Genomic DNA, 15,948 nt, shown 5'->3' on the forward strand with positions numbered 1-15,948 from the left:
TAAATAATGCTATAATTGTATGTGTATATATATATATATATATATATATATTATAATTGTTCTGTCTCGCTCTCATATTTCTCTGCTAATCCGCTCCGTAAGCCTCCGTTCGCTCTCTCTCCTTCTCTCCATTCAACGCTGTTTGCGTCATATCCCTAACTGTATAGTACCACCCCTTGCAAGGCTACAGAGTCCTCTGATTTGCTAGAAACGTCATGGTAACCTTCCTCTGATTGGGTAAGAAAAATATTTCTCCATCGGCAATTTTTCCATTGGTTGTTGTTCGCGCAATCTGCCAAACAACATCGATTTCATTGGCCTTTTACATAGTGGTATTGCGCAACAAGGAAGTGTGTATATTTACAAGCCGGGTGAGTTATCACTGTTTTCAGCGGAATCTGAGGAAGACAGTAAAAAAGACCGCACCTCTCTATCACTAATAGTTTTTAAGATAATTACACATTTGTAAAAGTAGCCTATGCCATTTTGGGCGGTACCGCCCAATCCGTCCCCAGAGGGTTAAAACAACACCAAAACACAAGATAGTCCAGTCTAAAAATACACCAAAACCCTTTACACCAAAAATACATTACGCCTACTAAAGATCTTCAATTCCACAAACAACACAATAATAATAAAAACTATACATTCCTAATAGCGATACATGTATGTCTGTAGCATATTGAAGTGTACCAAAGACTGTTTAAATAGTTTAAGGCTGAAGACGTCTCGTTATAGAATGCATGAATCCATGCATGTCTTTTACTCTTAATAATAAGTTCGCTGAATGGTTGCGGGGCACGTTGAGTCATTAGCCCTGCGTTTCACACAGATATACATCACAACAGGGAGGAAAAGACGAGTGTAACTTCCCTTCATGTCGACTTTAAACCGGCTCCTGCAAACTCCACTTCTGAGAGCACAGTGTGTTTGGCGGGCGGGAACCCTTCAGCTTTGAGTAGAGCAACAGGGGAACGACTCGCCGCAGGACAACACCTTGAGTATCGTGCTATAGCAATACTTTTTGAGACAAGAGTGTCACTGTGGCACCAAGTATCACAATACGGTAACACTTTACTTGAAGGGGTGTGCATAAGACTGACATGACACCTTCATAATCATGGCATGACATGTTTATGACAACTGTCATTAAGTGTCATTCGCTCAATTATGACATTTTTAATGCAAATATGACATTGTTTGAGATGTCTTTGTTACACTCTAAAAAATGCAGGGTTAAAAAATAACCCAACCTTAACCACGCCGCTGGGTCACTATAGGACAGAACACGCGCTGGGTTGGTTTGACCCAAGTGCTGGGTTTTTCCATTTAACCCATATTGTTGGGTCATTCATTTGACCCAACCAGTGGGTGAAATCGACCATCTTGCTGGGTTAAGTCTTACTCATGTGCTGGGTTATTTCCTGTATCATTGCCTAATTAAAATTAGTAACAAATATTTTTTTAAATAATGATTGTCTCTGTAATACAATAAACCAGAGAGGCCACTGTATATGTGATTTCAATCTTTTTTTTTTTTTTTTTTTACATTTTTAATACATCTTTAATATTTTTTGTAAACAATTATTACAATTATACAATGTATACTCATTCTAAGGTAAAAAAACATAACGGTTCATTAGGTAAGGTCTTTATACACCACTGAAAACATAGTTATGTATATGATATTGCATTTCTGTTAACAGATCCTCCTAAATACAGTATTACACAATGCACCATTAAAAGTCAATAAGAAACTAATTTGAACTCTTATACGATTATGATTTCATTTATTAAGATGTGTTGATTTATTAAGAATAGCTACAAACATTTACAATACGACTAAATATCACAGGGTTTTCCTCAAATTTGACAGAGGACGATTCTTTTCCATTAATTTGATACACTGCTTCGTGTATTTAACATGAAAAACAAAATAAAACTTTGAAACCAAGATCACCAGCCTCCAGCAAAGACTCGGTCTCGATGACGTGGCCTGGAACAATGGCAACGGTCTGACGTGTCCCCCTCGTCACATCCCTGATGCTCCAGTCATTTTGTAAATATTCATCCATGTTGGTCCCCAACTGTTGATTACACACAATCACTTAGAGTGTTGCAATATAACTGACATGCACGTTTTTTGTGAAAGTATTTATATTTTTTTTATTGCAAACATTACCAAATATGGCCAAATGTGAAAAACAAACAAAATGTATATTTACACATCTAAATAGACAATTAGCAGTCTAAAATAGTCTGGGATTCAGGATAAGACAAAAACACGATTTGGAAAATGGATTCATGATGTACTCGCTCATTATAAACATTTTGTAAATTTTGAACACAAAAAAAGTTATGGACTGCAGCTTTAAAAATGCAATTTTATGTTGCAAACAGAGAATGCACCTTTAAATATTCTAAACCTAAATTAATTTCATAGTTATCAAGCATATCAAACATGTCAAGGACCTCTGAGCCTCTGGTGGGTCTGAAGCCCTTTCCTCCTCTCCTGTAACCTTAGATGGATGGGGGAAGCAGAGTTTGCAGGACCTTCAAAGCCAGCAGCTAAACAATATGAGCATAATACATAAAGTTGCATTATCATTTAAATAGTATGCTGTATATAACAATTCATATTTCTAAAGTAGCATTTCTGACTTTTCTGCCCTGGTGTTTAAAATGGCGCTGTTGTGACAATAGCACAAACTATTTATTGGCCTCAAACATCGCGCACACTTGATCCATGACCACTGTCTTAGTAGTAACGTTACTAAACTATTCTTAGTAGGCCTACCTCAGGTCCTAACAACTTGTAATGGGTTCAGGGCGAGAACATGCTTAATATGAAATCGATTTATTTCTCATTGCCTCAGTCGCCGTTTGTAAAGATTGCACGTCAGACGCAGTCAATGGTCAGACGTCATACAGTTATTATTTGATTTTTTTGGGTAAAAACGATCCTGGTTCCGACATAGACATTACAGAAGAAACACGCAGACTGTGCTGGAACTTACCCCCGTCGCTTCTTCTGACGAGAATTTCGTAAATGTGCCAGCAGACTTTAGTTTCCACACAGACTAGACTTTTTTCCCGCAGTTTTTGCGTACGAGCCCTATAGGGACATAAACATAGGCTACTGCGCGTGCACGGGTTCATTCAAAACGCTTTTCTCACTTTTAATTACTAAACGTCCACAATAAATACGATATTTACGTGATGAAATTACAATTTAAACTACATATTTCATTAAGGCTGCTGATATAGCTGGTTTACAATGTGGCATTTTGTCAAAAAATCTAACCGGCTAGCTGTTACTAATGTTTTACAGAATAAATACGTTATAGCCTCGCACTTCCATATCAAAGACTGTATGCTGAACAGTGAAATTATTAATGTTAAAAATATTGGTAAACATATTAACTTACCATAAAACACTGCCTGCTCCGACCTCCGAGTGAAGTCCTCCTCGAGTCAGAAGTGAAGAATCCAGAAAGTTCCGCAAAGAATAAACCGGTTGCTGGGTCAAAATAACCCAACCAGCTGTTTATTTGTGAATTACCCCCTTACAACTCATTTTACCCAGCATGAGCAACCCAATAATGTGTTTACAGTGCCCCAAACAACCCAGCATTTTGACCCAGCACAATCAACCCAACAATTTGTTTACAGAAACAACCCAGCATTTTTTTTAGTGTATGACAACTTGACATAAACCAATACATCATAACCTGTCAGTGTCTTTGTCACGCCCCCACATCTCAACATCCAATCAGCAGCTGAGGCACAGATCCAAGCCCCGCCCTACATTCTGATGTACGTCACAATAAAACCGGGTGCACACTGCGATTTATAATAGTCCTGTACGATTCCTGCTTGTCAGACTGTACGAACCAGGGTGGGAATTATACCGCGGCCACGCGGCCATGGCCGCCGTTGCCCTACACTTTGGCCTTCATGCCGCGTGAAAAAAAAATCATCGTACGGCCACAGTGGCCTGTGTGCCCTGGCCCTGTCCAAGTTCCATGTATAAAGCGCCAGTGCGGCATAGTGGGCCACCCAAGTAGTCTCTGAACTTCAATTAGTTCGTGGATTCGCGCAGGTGCAGTGTCATAACCAGTGCGTCGGCGCACTGAAGCGTTTCTTTTCCCCATCGCGTTCCCATCAAGGGGGTAATCCATCGACCGGAAGTTGAAGCCGGCCGGGTGCCGCCATGTTGTAGCAGAACTTCACTTGCGTTAGCATTTCCATTGACTCCCATTCATTTTGGCGTCACTTTGACAGCGAATAACTTTACATCTGAGGCGTTTAAAGACTCCATTTGTCCATTATTTATTTCTAAAGAAACACGACAATGTATAAAGGGCTCCATTACCTTCTATGTTACATTATGGCCCCGTAGAAACAGTTTTAGTAAAAATAGGCTAACGATTGCGTCATAACCACTCGACTCTCTGTCGCGCTGTACAGAAAGTACCGTACAGACAGGAGGAGAAGCTCGCAGGCGATCGGGGGGACGTCCCGTCAAGGGAGAAGCCCATAGATAATGAGTCCATAAAGGCAACGGAATACTTACTCCTGCTCACTCACGCCAAAGAACTCTTTGCTCAAGTTCCCCGTCTCTGCAAGATTAACGTTGGCAATTTTCACGCACAGCTACTAGAAGATTAACGTCTGTCAGACAGGTTGCTCACGTCATCAAGCTTAGTTTGAGTCGGTTTGAGTCTGCGCGTCAGGAACGGAAGTGCTCAAAAATCGCTAAAAATGGGCTTCAACTGTCTCAACTGAGTTCCAATGAGATGGCTCCAGTGGCAGATTTTTCCTCCCTGATAATTTTTTATTTCTTCAGTCTTGTTATAATCAGATTCAGCGCGTTGTTCATCTTCAATCCGCAGCGGTGCCGAGCAGAGCGCACGTAAGAAACAGAGGACAGGGTGTGTGTGTGTGTGTGTGTGCGTGCGTGTTCATCTGAGCCTCATTGGTCTGTCACTGCTCGTCAATGTCAGAATATTTGAGATGACCAATCAAATCAAAGTAGGCGGGCTTTATGTTCACAGAAGCTGAGCGCGAATTTTAGCAGTGAGACTCGACGCTTCAGTGTACAGTCAAGTGCGAGATGTAAGTAGCTAAACTAAACATTTCATATTTGACAGTTTTTTTAGTTCATAAATGTTAAACGAATGACAAAAATAATCAGGCACACGAATATACTTTTGTCTAATTTCGCCATTTTGAACTGAAAATAGGCCTATGTAACGTGACTCGTAATGTAGGCTAATAATTAGTTTACTGTCATTGTGAGGGGAAAAGACGTTTTCATTGTTAGGCACAAGATTAATAATGAATGTGTAGGCTAGCCTACATATTGAGAATTAATATAGTACAATTTGTAGCCTTAAGTAAATTAAAAAAGCTCAGCTTTAGGAGGGGAAGGCAAGATCAGGAGACTGAGAGAAAAAGAAAGAGTGATGGATAAGAAGTGAGAGCAGGTATTGACAAATAATCTGCCCACTGACATGGTTTTAAGGCTATTTCTTATCCTTTTTTTGGCCTTCAAACGTCTTGAAATGCACATATCAGAGAAATAAAATATTTGAACCCCCTACCAACCTCAAATTAAGGACCTCTGTGATTATAAAGCCCTGTCTACGGCCCTGTATTAGGCATAAGATCAATAATGAATGTGTACTGTGAATTGAATTTAATAAACTTAGTTAGGCTACCTAGCTTTCCTAGTAGCTTTCTGTAAATAAATTCGTCTGAGAAAATGATTCATAAATCAACCTATCAGTTGACCCTATGTTTACTTTCTTCACTGACAGACAAAAATGAAAAGCCTATCAGTCAAAGCTCAACTTTAGGAGTTTTTTTGGCCTTCAAAACATCGTATAATGCACATATAAGATACACATATACTTTAACTTAGTCCTCAGATAGAGGAGGGTTGCTGCTAGCTCCGTTAAGGTATATATCACCCGTCAGAAAACAATTGCAACGTCTCAGATTGTGCCCCCCCCCCCCCAGAATTTTGGCTTGCATGACGCCCCTGGATGGCTCTGTCCATTTCTTATACTGTATATGGTTCCCATTCATAAAAAACTCCTGTGCTGTCGTCGTGACAGCGATTCACAAAACAACGTCACTCACGGCTTTTAGCTCAAAAGTGTGCAGATTTGGAGAAATATTTATATATTCTCAGTTTACATCAGATTTCTATTAACAGGAATAATATTTTATTGAATTGAATAGAATGGTATACTATATGAAGCCATACTATAGTAGCCTATGATGTGAGATAGAAATTTAAGTCATTAAATTCAAGTTCACGAAAACTTTTCCCTCCGCTGCGACTGTCAGTCATTCTCCATTCAGCATCAAACAGCGCGTCGCGTTCGGTTACAGATAACCCTCTCCAAGATGATTCAATGTTAATATTATTATACTTGATCTGTAGATAAAGCTCTATGGTTTCGCATAAAATGACTATCTTGCTGGACTGTATTGCTGTAACTTAATCATGTTACTTTGTGTCTGTTAGATCACAACACTGGAGCACTATAATTGTTCTTCACGCGCACAGTAACTGAAATTTAAAACTCTTAAAAGAAAAGGCTCAATAAACTATTGCATAGATAGATACTGTATAATACACTACGCATCGATATCGATATGTCTTTTTGCTTTGAACTTTTCACTGCGGACTCGACGCGCGCTGTGATATGGCAAGCCGTTTTAACTTTTATTCATTTTCAGGATATGAATCCTTGATATCAACAATTCAATTTTCACTAGTTAAAATTATAATTATTGATATCAACAATTACATTTTTGATATCAACAATTGAATTCTTGATATCAACAATGTAATTCTTGATATCAGGAATATAATTCTTGATATCAACAATTGAATTCTTGATATCAACAATTGAATTCTTGATAACAACAATTGTATTTTCACTAGTGAAATGTCACCATAGGCTGCCATTCAAAATCAATTGTTGATATCAAGAATTATATTCCTGATATCAAGAATTACATTGTTACTAGTAAAAATGCGAATTCCTGATATCAACAATTGAATTGCTACTAGTAAAAATGTTTATTCTTGATATCTGAAAATGTATTATTGATATCAATATTATTTCAGATATCTAAAATGGCTTTCTTACTAGTAACAATCACATTCATGATATCATAAATTAACATTGTCACTAGTGAAAATTGAATTATTGATATCAAAAATGAACATTGTTACTAGTAGCAATTCAATTGTTGATATCAAGAATAGACATTTCAACTAGTGACAATTTAATTCTTGATATCAAAAATAAAGGTTTTTACTAGTAAGAATTGTATTTCTGATATGTGAATTGGAATTTCAACTAGTAAGAAATAAATTCTTGATATCAAGAATTGATTTTGAATGGCAGCCTATGGTGACATTTCACTAGTGAAAATACAATTACAGATATCAAGAATTATAGTTTTTACTTGTTGCAATTCAATTGTTGATATCAAGAATTATCATTTTAACTAGTGAAAATGTAAATGTTGATGTCAAGAATTAACATTGTTACTAGTGAAAATGTAATTCCTGATATCAAAAATTGCCATTGTTACTAGTAGAAATATTATTCCTGATATCAATAATTATAATTTTAACTAGTGAAAATTGAATTGTTGATATCAAGTATTCATATCCTGGAAATGAATAAAAGTTAAAACGGCTTGCCATAGCTGTGTTGTTTCAAGCGCATCATTCTGCGCTCGGGATGCGCATAAGCGCTTTGTGTCGCACTGTGTTGGATCCTTTCATAATCATATAATACTTTTGCGCAATGAAAGATTATTAATAGCCTTTTTTGTTCTGTCCTATCTATCATATGTTGCTGCCTCATTAAACAGCTGTGATATACATTTAAAAAAAATGTCTTAATTTTATAGTAGCCTAGACTATATATAAAATAATTAATCTTTCTGATTTTTATCTTGTTTTTCATTCATGTATTTTACAACAATACAAAGAGCAATGTGTAACGCTTTACCAGATTTAGTGCTACACTTATTGTCTCTTATTTGTTCCCCAGTAAATAATGTTTTTTTTTCACTAAATGTTCAGATTTGATAAAATTATTGTACACTTGTGATTTTTCTAGACTAAATTTTACTGCTGAGTTATCCACTAATCTAGTTTATAATAGAATTTTTGTCATGATTGGTTATGGGTTCACTGATGTCTCTTAGGGTTCACTGATGTTCACTGGTGTCTCTTAGGGTTCACTGATGTTCACTGATGTCTCTTAGGTTCACTGATGTTCACTGATGTCTCTTAGGTTCACTGATGTTCACTGGTGTCTCTTAGGTTCACTGATGTTCACTGGTGTCTCTTAGGTTCACTGATGTTCACTGGTGTCTCTTAGGTTCACTGATGTTCACTGGTGTCTCTTAGGTTCACTGATGTTCACTGGTGTCTCTTAGGTTCACTGATGTTCACTGGTGTCTCTTAGGTTCACTGATGTTCACTGATGTCTCTTAGGTTCACTGATGTTCACTGATGTCTCTTAGGTTCACTGATGTTCACTGGTGTCTCTTAGGGTTCACTGATGTTCACTGATGTCTCTTAGGGTTCACTGATGTCTCTTAGGGTTCACTGATGTTCACTGATGTCTCTTAGGGTTCACTGATGTTCACTGGTGTCTCTTAGGGTTCACTGATGTTCACTGATGTCTCTTAGGGTTCACTGATGTTCACTGATGTCTCTTAGGGTTCACTGATGTCTCTTAGGGTTCACTGATGTCTCTTAGGGTTCACTGATGTCTCTTAGGGTTCACTGATGTTCACTGATGTCTCTTAGGTTCACTGATGTTCACTGATGTCTCTTAGGTTCACTGATGTTCACTGGTGTCTCTTAGGTTCACTGATGTTCACTGATGTCTCTTAGGGTTCACTGATGTTCACTGATGTCTCTTAGGGTTCACTGATGTTCACTGGTGTCTCTTAGGTTCACTGATGTTCACTGATGTCTCTTAGGTTCACTGATGTTCACTGGTGTCTCTTAGGTTCACTGATGTTCACTGGTGTCTCTTAGGTTCACTGATGTTCACTGATGTCTCTTAGGTTCACTGATGTTCACTGGTGTCTCTTAGGTTCACTGATGTTCACTGATGTCTCTTAGGGTTCACTGATGTTCACTGGTGTCTCTTAGGTTCACTGATGTTCACTGATGTCTCTTAGGTTCACTGATGTTCACTGGTGTCTCTTAGGTTCACTGATGTTCACTGATGTCTCTTAGGGTTCGTTCACTGATGTCTCTTAGGGTTCACTGATGTCTCTTAGGGTTCACTGATGTTCACTGATGTCTCTTAGGTTCACTGATGTTCACTGGTGTCTCTTAGGTTCACTGATGTTCACTGATGTCTCTTAGGTTCACTGATGTTCACTGGTGTCTCTTAGGGTTCACTGGTGTCTCTTAGGGTTCACTGATGTTCACTGATGTCTCTTAGGTTCACTGATGTTCACTGGTGTCTCTTAGGTTCACTGATGTTCACTGGTGTCTCTTAGGTTCACTGATGTTCACTGGTGTCTCTTAGGGTTCGTTCACTGATGTCTCTTAGGGTTCACTGATGTCTCTTAGGGTTCACTGATGTCTCTTAGGGTTCACTGATGTTCACTGGTGTCTCTTAGGGTTCGTTCACTGATGTCTCTTAGGGTTCACTGATGTTCACTGATGTCTCTTAGGTTCACTGATGTTCACTGGTGTCTCTTAGGGTTCACTGATGTTCACTGATGTCTCTTAGGGTTCACTGATGTTCACTGATGTCTCTTAGGGTTCACTGATGTCTCTTAGGGTTCGTTCACTGATGTCTCTTAGGGTTCACTGATGTTCACTGGTGTCTCTTAGGGTTCGTTCACTGATGTCTCTTAGGGTTCACTGATGTTCACTGATGTCTCTTAGGGTTCACTGATGTTCACTGGTGTCTCTTAGGGTTCACTGATGTCTCTTAGGGTTCACTGATGTTCACTGATGTCTCTTAGGGTTCGTTCACTGATGTCTCTTAGGGTTCACTGATGTTCACTGATGTCTCTTAGGGTTCACTGATGTTCACTGATGTCTCTTAGGGTTCGTTCACTGATGTCTCTTAGGGTTCACTGATGTTCACTGGTGTCTCTTAGGGTTCGTTCACTGATGTCTCTTAGGTTCACTGATGTTCACTGGTGTCTCTTAGGGTTCACTGATGTTCACTGATGTCTCTTAGGGTTCACTGATGTTCACTGATGTCTCTTAGGGTTCACTGATGTTCACTGATGTTCACTGATGTCTCTTAGGGTTCACTGATGTTCACTGATGTCTCTTAGGGTTCACTGATGTTCACTGATGTCTCTTAGGGTTCACTGATGTTCACTGGTGTCTCTTAGGGTTCACTGATGTTCACTGATGTCTCTTAGGTTCACTGATGTTCACTGGTGTCTCTTAGGTTCACTGATGTTCACTGGTGTCTCTTAGGTTCACTGATGTTCACTGGTGTCTCTTAGGTTCACTGATGTTCACTGGTGTCTCTTAGGTTCACTGATGTTCACTGGTGTCTCTTAGGGTTCACTGATGTTCACTGATGTCTCTTAGGTTCACTGATGTTCACTGATGTCTCTTAGGGTTCACTGATGTTCACTGGTGTCTCTTAGGGTTCACTGATGTTCACTGGTGTCTCTTAGGTTCACTGATGTTCACTGGTGTCTCTTAGGGTTCACTGATGTTCACTGGTGTCTCTTAGGTTCACTGATGTTCACTGGTGTCTCTTAGGGTTCACTGATGTTCACTGATGTCTCTTAGGTTCACTGATGTTCACTGATGTCTCTTAGGGTTCACTGATGTTCACTGATGTCTCTTAGGGTTCGTTCACTGATGTTCACTGGTGTCTCTTAGGGTTCGTTCACTGATGTCTCTTAGGGTTCACTGATGTTCACTGATGTCTCTTAGGTTCACTGATGTTCACTGATGTCTCTTAGGGTTCACTGATGTTCACTGATGTCTCTTAGGGTTCGTTCACTGATGTTCACTGGTGTCTCTTAGGGTTCGTTCACTGATGTCTCTTAGGGTTCACTGATGTTCACTGATGTCTCTTAGGTTCACTGATGTTCACTGATGTCTCTTAGGGTTCACTGATGTTCACTGATGTCTCTTAGGGTTCACTGATGTTCACTGATGTCTCTTAGGGTTCACTGATGTTCACTGGTGTCTCTTAGGTTCACTGATGTTCACTGGTGTCTCTTAGGGTTCACTGATGTTCACTGATGTCTCTTAGGGTTCACTGATGTTCACTGATGTCTCTTAGGGTTCGTTCACTGATGTTCACTGATGTCTCTTAGGGTTCACTGATGTTCACTGATGTCTCTTAGGGTTCACTGATGTTCACTGATGTCTCTTAGGGTTCACTGATGTTCACTGGTGTCTCTTAGGTTCACTGATGTTCACTGATGTCTCTTAGGGTTCACTGATGTTCACTGATGTCTCTTAGGGTTCGTTCACTGATGTTCACTGGTGTCTCTTAGGGTTCGTTCACTGATGTCTCTTAGGGTTCACTGATGTTCACTGATGTCTCTTAGGTTCACTGATGTTCACTGATGTCTCTTAGGGTTCACTGATGTTCACTGATGTCTCTTAGGGTTCACTGATGTTCACTGATGTCTCTTAGGGTTCACTGATGTTCACTGGTGTCTCTTAGGTTCACTGATGTTCACTGGTGTCTCTTAGGGTTCACTGATGTCTCTTAGGGTTCACTGATGTTCACTGATGTCTCTTAGGGTTCGTTCACTGATGTTCACTGATGTCTCTTAGGGTTCACTGATGTTCACTGATGTCTCTTAGGGTTCACTGATGTTCACTGGTGTCTCTTAGGTTCACTGATGTTCACTGGTGTCTCTTAGGGTTCACTGATGTTCACTGATGTCTCTTAGGGTTCGTTCACTGATGTTCACTGGTGTCTCTTAGGGTTCGTTCACTGATGTCTCTTAGGGTTCACTGATGTTCACTGATGTCTCTTAGGTTCACTGATGTTCACTGATGTCTCTTAGGGTTCACTGATGTTCACTGATGTCTCTTAGGTTCACTGATGTTCACTGATGTCTCTTAGGGTTCACTGATGTTCACTGATGTCTCTTAGGGTTCACTGATGTTCACTGATGTCTCTTAGGGTTCACTGATGTTCACTGATGTCTATTAGGGTTCACTGATGTCTCTTAGGGTTCACTGATGTCTCTTAGGGTTCACTGATGTCTCTTAGGTTCACTGATGTCTCTTAGGGTTCACTGATGTCTCTTAGGGTTCACTGATGTCTCTTAGCGTTCACTGATGTCTCTTAGGTTCACTGATGTCTCTTAGGGTTCACTGATGTTTCTTAGGGTTCACTGGTGTCTCTTAGGGTTCACTGATGTTTCTTAGGGTTCACTGGTGTCTCTTAGGGTTCACTGATGTCTCTTAGGGTTCACTGGTGTCTCTTAGGGTTCACTGATGTCTCTTAGGGTTCACTGTTGTCTCTTAGGGTTCACTGATGTCTCTTAGGGTTCACTGATGTCTCTTAGGGTTCACTGATGTCTCTTAGGGTTCACTGATGTTCACTGATGTCTCTTAGGGTTCACTGATGTTCACTGATGTCTCTTAGGGTTCACTGATGTTCACTGATGTCTATTAGGGTTCACTGATGTCTCTTAGGGTTCACTGATGTCTCTTAGGGTTCACTGATGTCTCTTAGGGTTCACTGTTGTCTCTTAGGGTTCACTGATGTCTCTTAGGGTTCACTGGTGTCTCTTAGGGTTCACTGATGTCTCTTAGGGTTCACTGGTGTCTCTTAGGGTTCACTGATGTTTCTTAGGGTTCACTGGTGTCTCTTAGGGTTCACTGATGTCTCTTAGGGTTCACTGGTGTCTCTTAGGGTTCACTGATGTCTCTTAGGGTTCACTGTTGTCTCTTAGGGTTCACTGATGTCTCTTAGGGTTCACTGTTGTCTCTTAGGGTTCACTGATGTCTCTTAGGGTTCACTGGTGTCTCTTAGGGTTCACTGATGTCTCTTAGGGTTCACTGGTGTCTCTTAGGGTTCACTGATGTCTCTTAGGGTTCACTGATGTCTCTTAGGGTTCACTGATGTCTCTTAGGGTTCACTGGTGTCTCTTAGGGTTCACTGATGTCTCTTAGGGTTCACTGTTGTCTCTTAGGATTCACTGATGTCTCTTAGGGTTCACTGTCTCTTAGGGTTCACTGATGTCTCTTAGGGTTCACTGATGTCTCTTAGGGTTCACTGATGTCTCTTAGGGTTCACTGATGTCTCTTAGGGTTCACTGATGTCTCTTAGGGTTCACTGATGTCTCTTAGGGTTCACTGGTGTCTCTTAGGGTTCACTGATGTCTCTTAGGGTTCACTGATGTCTCTTAGGGTTCACTGATGTCTCTTAGGGTTCACTGGTGTCTCTTAGGTTCACTGATGTCTCTTAGGGTTCACTGATGTCTCTTAGGATTCACTGATGTCTCTTAGGGTTCACTGGTGTCTCTTAGGTTCACTGGTGTCTCTTAGGGTTCACTGTTGTCTCTTAGGATTCACTGATGTCTCTTAGGGTTCACTGATGTCTCTTAGGGTTCACTGATGTCTCTTAGGGTTCACTGATGTCTCTTAGGGTTCACTGGTGTCTCTTAGGTTCACTGGTGTCTCTTAGGGTTCACTGTTGTCTCTTAGGATTCACTGATGTCTCTTAGGGTTCACTGTCTCTTAGGGTTCACTGATGTCTCTTAGGGTTCACTGATGTCTCTTAGGGTTCACTGATGTCTCTTAGGGTTCACTGATGTCTCTTAGGGTTCACTGGTGTCTCTTAGGGTTCACTGATGTCTCTTAGGGTTCACTGGTGTCTCTTAGGGTTCACTGATGTCTCTTAGGGTTCACTGATGTCTCTTAGGGTTCACTGATGTCTCTTAGGGTTCACTGGTGTCTCTTAGGGTTCACTGATGTCTCTTAGGGTTCACTGTTGTCTCTTAGGATTCACTGATGTCTCTTAGGGTTCACTGTCTCTTAGGGTTCACTGATGTCTCTTAGGGTTCACTGATGTCTCTTAGGGTTCACTGATGTCTCTTAGGGTTCACTGATGTCTCTTAGGGTTCACTGATGTCTCTTAGGGTTCACTGATGTCTCTTAGGGTTCACTGATGTCTCTTAGGGTTCACTGATGTCTCTTAGGGTTCACTGGTGTCTCTTAGGTTCACTGATGTCTCTTAGGGTTCACTGATGTCTCTTAGGGTTCACTGATGTCTCTTAGGGTTCACTGGTGTCTCTTAGGTTCACTGATGTCTCTTAGGGTTCACTGGTGTCTCTTAGGTTCACTGATGTCTCTGCTAGGGTTCACTGGTGTCTCCAGGGCCGGCCCTGACCAATTTGCTGCCCTAGGCAAGATTTTACCTGGTGCCCCATGCATTACAGCCCATTTCACCCCATCATTGTGTTGGTGATTATTTAGTCATATATATATATATAGCAAGAGCATTACATCTAGCATTCAAGTCAAGTCCCCTTTATTTTTATATAGCGCTTTTTAGCCTACAATACAGATTATTTCAAGGCAGCTTTACAGTGATAACAGGAAAATAATGCAACAAAGTTTGCTTCTCCTGTACAGCAGATCTAGAAGAAAATCGTGTCATAATCCAGCTTAAGTATGTTCAGTGATGGTTTATTTTGTTGTATATATAGCTTGCTCTGGATAAAACAGTGATGTCATCGTCCAAATGTCATTCATGCACAAACTATTCATTGAGCACTAGCAAAAGTGTTTGTTTGGGAGTTGATGGCAGCAATCTTCCACTAAATCTGTTTTCATGCCTGATTATACATAAAATATTATATTTTCTGTCTGATTTTTTTTTTATCTGAAGCCAAATCAGATCACAGAAGGTAAAAAAAATATTTTTTATTTAAAAAAGTCATAATCCGTGTCTTATTCCAAATTAGGATGTTATGGTATCAATCTGAATGGGAAAACCATCGAATTGTACTCAATGGCCTTTGTGCCCTGTCATATGGCCTTGGTGCCCCTAAAAAAAAAAGAAAAGGTGGAGGCCAAATGGCCTTCCCCCTAAAATTACATAATTCCCACCCTGGTACGAACATGATCATCACTGTAAGATCTCAGTTATCATTAAAGGTTGTATCAGCGATTTCAGGCCCAAAAAATGCCCAAACATAAATGATCACATTCATCTGAAATCGCTGATTTTTGTGATAGTTCTCCCCTGTTTATTTTCGCAGCTCTTTACAATACAGCGAACACCCATGATTGTAAACTATGCTTTTACTATCTAGTAATTGCTGACTCTATTACTCCAACTCTGAACAAACTCTCTGCTCGACATCACGGTGCGTCTCAGGTGCTGCGGTTATCCCTCCGCCCAAGTAGCAGTGCTTCGCCTTCTGAGAATATAGTTCCCAGTATTCATACGGTTAAAAGATGGTGAAAGGTGTCTCATATGACCTTGTTATTTGTACACTCTGTGACTATACAAATCACAACATGTAAATAGGAAAATATTTGGGTTATTTTGTCACTTATTGGGATTAGTATGCTAGCTAGAGCCATTTAATTCCAGTCTTTGTGCTAAGCTAGGCTAGTGGTGGGTGCGTCAGACAGAGTTATAGCACGCACGGAGATGAAAAAGGTATGTATGGACTTATCTAACTCTGGGGGATACGGTGAATAAGCTAAAGTCATTTAAGAAAGAAAAGATCTGTGGCTTCTTCCATTTCATCATGACTTTAACGTTTCCCCGAGTGCCTCTGGTTCACTGATGTCTCTTAGGGTTCACTGATGTCTCTTAGGGTTCACTGGTGTCTCTTAGGGTTCACTGGTGTCTCTTAGGGTTCACTGATGTCTCTTAGGGTTCACTGGTGTCTCTTAGGGTTCACTGGTGTCTCTTAGGT

The 15,948-nt window shown here is 40.3% G+C and overlaps 1 protein-coding gene across 1 annotated transcript in view; it reads left to right on the forward strand.

Annotated features, from left to right (window-relative positions):
* Window positions 1-15,948, forward strand: part of LOC130076449 (transmembrane O-methyltransferase homolog) — a 43,886-nt gene that overhangs the window by 1,378 nt on the left and 26,560 nt on the right. The window contains exon 2 of the mRNA XM_056241526.1: window positions 10,287-10,297. The gene's annotated coding sequence lies outside the window, so the exon portion shown is untranslated. The remainder of the gene's footprint in view (window positions 1-10,286; window positions 10,298-15,948) is intronic.

Source organism: Rhinichthys klamathensis, unplaced genomic scaffold (genome assembly GCF_029890125.1).
Source record: "Rhinichthys klamathensis goyatoka isolate OS25496 unplaced genomic scaffold, OSU_Roscu_1.1 h1tg000652l_1, whole genome shotgun sequence".
Taxonomy (NCBI): domain Eukaryota; kingdom Metazoa; phylum Chordata; class Actinopteri; order Cypriniformes; family Leuciscidae; genus Rhinichthys; species Rhinichthys klamathensis.